This window comes from Marmota marmota, unplaced genomic scaffold, assembly GCF_001458135.2.
Source record: "Marmota marmota marmota unplaced genomic scaffold, marMar, whole genome shotgun sequence".
Classification (NCBI taxonomy): Eukaryota; Metazoa; Chordata; class Mammalia; order Rodentia; family Sciuridae; genus Marmota; species Marmota marmota.
This window is the reverse complement of record NW_026000021.1, coordinates 5357444-5361830: the sequence shown is the minus strand read 5'-3', so window position 1 is coordinate 5361830 and position 4387 is coordinate 5357444.

The following is a 4387-nucleotide window of genomic DNA, read 5'->3' as shown; positions in this document are numbered from 1 at the left end:
AAAAAAACGTCAATAAAAAAGGCTTAAGGAATAAAAAAGGTGAGGAAATATTGGTAGTGTAGTCAGGATTAATATCTCTAAAATATTTCCTAAAAATTCTTACAAAGCATTGAGAAAAAGATGAATATCCCCATAGGGAAAATATGAAAAGAATATAAGCAGGTAATTCAAAAATAGGATAAATAAAAATGGCCAATAAACATGAAAACATATTTAACATTCTAGATATTTTACAACAAATCATTTTTTCCTCATGTGTTAGATTTGCATAAAAGGAACTATCAATACAACATATAAATAAAAGAGAAATGTACACTCTCATATCCTGATGGTAGGATACAGATTAGTAGGAGTATTTCTCAAGAGGTATTTAGTAGAAGGCACACAAAAGAAACTTTGTATCCTTTTGACTGTAGCAATTCAACATCTAGGAAATTGTCTCAAGGAAATAATAAGCCATCTGTCAAAAGATAAATGTTAAATAATGATAGTTACAGAATTGCTTCTAATATTGGAAAAGAAAATAAGGAGATTCAAGTTCAATGTCCATTAATAGGGATAGACTAAAATAAAAATGACTCATATTTATTAAAAGGTAGTATACATCCATTAATAAGGATATCAATCTTCATTAATTGACACAGAAAACCACAATATATCTTTGAATGTGAAAACTGACTGCCCAATGGCCTGTATAGTATGATACCAATTATTTAAAAGTATGTATATGTACATTTGGTAACATAAACCATTTTATGCACTTGTTCAAAATAAGGTGTCATATCTACTTTTAGATTCTCAAACTACAAGGTCCAAATCTAGATTGCCTCTCACCTTTCTTCTTCCTAAGGCCCCTTCTCCCATGAGGTCCATGATGGTCTCAGCAAGTTACCAAGATGCTGTTTATGTTTCTGGAGTTTGTTTAGACTATTTTAGGCTCACAGCTGGGGCCAAGTCTCAGGTGTGTTCCCTTGATGCTGGAGACTGCTACAAATACTAATTAAAGCTATTTCCTTTGAAGAAGGTCATCAGTCACCTGGCTCAAAACTTGGAAATTGCAGCTTCATTCGGTTTGATATTGCCAGATGCACAGCTGAAGCAGATCAAAAAGTCTGAGTGGCATGACCTGGTATGAACTTCCTGTTCTGAACACTGATCCTGACCTGAGAACATATTCTCTCAACAAAGAACCAAAGATACTCCAATGAATGAGGGAAGAATATTCCCCCTGATGCAGTTTTGCACACCTCTCATGATGGACGTGCAGTCTTGATACTTCAGCTTAGTAGGCTGTGCTGCTCCCATATCCCTGGCCCAGCCTCGGCTGCTTTCCCAAGGAGTAGTCCAGGTATAGTGGATTCCAGTGTCCACCAATCATAGACCTTAGTGCTTGGAAATGCCCACTGGCCTTGCCTTTCTCTATCCCTATGGAGACTTTTTTTTTTTTTTAATAGTAGTCTTTTGAATCAAACTAGATCTACTCAGCAAGTTTCTGTATCTTCCAATATTAATGAAAAGGGTTGAGCTGTTAAAGTTCTCCTTAAGAAAGTTTCTAATACTTCATTTGTAGCATTCTTCTGTACATAGTCATACTCAAACCCAGAGTACCAGTAGTATGTTTAGCAAAGCATAAATTAAAACTAATGCTTTTCTTAGCACCTACCACCTCCACTAGGGGAGAAGAGGTGTTGAGGATAGAGAGAATGGGAGTTATTCAGGGATACATTTTCACCAAAATTTCAATCATTTAATTCTAGGTCATAAGATTTCGGTGATTTGTTTATAGATTTTCCTACATTTTAGCTTAAAAAGGAAGCATGCAATATTTTAAAAATAAGATAGATATTTATTTTGGGGAAAATGAGTTTCCCCAAGTCTCTTCATGCAAATTTTTGCTATAATAGCTGCAATCCAATGTTTTTTAGGTCCTAGTTAACCCACATGTAAAAGGGAAGGATATGATTACTTATTTTTAGCTGAAAATAAATGTTCTCTTGTTTTCCTAAGAGAAAAAATTTACAGTGATATAAATATAGTAGGGAATCAGAGATTGAATTTGGTTTATGGAGGAGGTAGCAGAGGTCTGGAGAAATTATCAGTTAAAACCATCCCTCGTCCTCTGATCCCTGCTCCTCATTGAGTTACACAGCATTCTACCACTTTCTGTGTCTGTGTTTTTACTTTTTTTTTTTCATATTAAAAACAAGAAGTTTTTAAGATTGTCTCTAAGGTCTATCTCTGCTTTAAAATTAATGACCTTTGAAAAAATTAACTTAGAAGGCGCATAAGACAACCACTTGGAATATGTTGGTGCAGCTAACTCTATTGACTTAAATGATCATATTCAGTCAGAGCTACTTCAGAATCAGGTCTCTTATTTACCAATTGCAGAGATTTATTTCCTTTAATTGTCCAGCTCAAAGGCATTGAGAAAAATGAGGTCAGTTCTTCACTCTCCAAGACGGCTCTCACTTCCCTCCCACACCTATTAGACCGAGGGCAGGTGCAACAGATTTTATTGCTGTCTTGGAATCCATTTGTAAAGCAAATTTGACCAAAGTTTCTTTAAAAAACTCTGTGGCCCTTTCAGCAGTCATTAGCTGTTCTCTTTGCTTACCTTGTCCTTTGTACCCTCATGACCTGAGATCAGATTTGACTGAGATGGTTTGATTTGTCTGATCCCCTCCCTCTGTTTCACTCAGCTTTCCATCCTGGACTTTCTTTCCATGATTATTTATTGGGGGAATGTTATGGTTTGGATGTGCGGTATCCCCCAAAAACTCACGTGTGAGACAATGCAAGAAGTTTTAAAGAGAAATGATTGGGTTATGAAAGCCTTAACCCAATCAGTGTATTAATCACCTGATGGGATTAGTTGAGTAATCTGAAGGCAGGTGGGGGTGCCGATGGAGGAGGTGGGGCATTGGGGCTGTGGCTTTGGGGTATATATTTATACCTGACAAGTGGAGATCTCTCTGCTTCTGGATCATCCTGTGAGTTGCTTTCCTCCCTCACACTCTTCTGCCATGATGTTCTGCCTCACCTCAAGCTCTGAGTAATGGAGGCTGCTGTCTATGGACTGAGACCTCTGAAATTGTAAGACCTTAAATAAATTTTTCTCCCTCTACAGTTGTTCTGTGGAGGTCCTTTAGTCACAGCAGAGAACAAGCTGACTAAAACAGGGTTCTGTACTTTTCAACAAAGTTATTTAAACCCTGTCTCATATTATTAATAGATTTACCTCTAGCATACATATCATTATATGTTAAAGCATGCCCTTTGAACTCTTACAAAGCAAGAGCTCTGAGAAATCTCCACAGCAGTGTTAGGATTGGAACTCAGAAGTCAGGCTCAAGAAGAAGCAGGAGCATTGCTTGACAGGTAGTCATCCCACCCCAATTCAGAGGCAGTTGCTGTGGTCTGATGTTTGTGTCCTTGTCTTTCCCCATATTCCTATTTTGAAATCCCAACCCCCAAGGTGATGTTATTAAGAGGGAGGCCTTTTGGGAGACATTGAAGTCTTGAGGGTGAAGTCCTCATGGATGGGATTACTGCCCTCATAAAAGAAACCTCAGAGAAATCTCTTGCTCCTTCTGCCATATAAGGACACAGCAAAGACAGTCACCTGTGAACCAGGAAGTGGTTCCTCACCAGATATCAAACCTGATGGTGCTTTGATCTTGAACTTCTCAGTCTTCAGTACTTTGAGAAATAAATTTCTGTGGTTTATAAGCCTCCCAATTGATTGTGTTATTAGGGATGCCTGATCAGACTTAGACGATGAATAAATTTAGGAATCATCCTGTGTTCTCTCCTCTTTCCTCTCCTTCTTTCTTCTTGTAAGTAACTTATTAACTTAAAATTTTAAATAATTTCAGAATGACTAGAACAAAACGTGAAGTACTCTACAGAGGATCCTCCATTACTTATAACAGCTAACATTTTGTTATGTCTTGCTGACCATTTTTCTCTATATGTTATAAAAACATATAAATTCACATAGAATTTTTCTTTTTTTTGCATTAAAGTTGATTATATATAAATTAATACATATAAATTTATATATAAAATATATATACATAAATTTTACAACTTTTGAAAACTGTAATAATTCTTGAGATTTTTGACAAGTAGATATTCTTTTCAATATAACCATGAGATTATCTTCAATTACTTTGCTATTAATAGCTTTTCCCCTTTTCAGTTTTTTTTTTAATTTAAAAATAAAAATAATGCTAGAGACTGGAGTTGTGGCTCAGTGGTAGAGCACTTGCCTAGCATATTTGAGGCCCTGGGTTCTAAGCACCACATATAAATAAAGGTCCATTGACTATATATATATATATATATATATATATATATATATATATATATATATATATATATA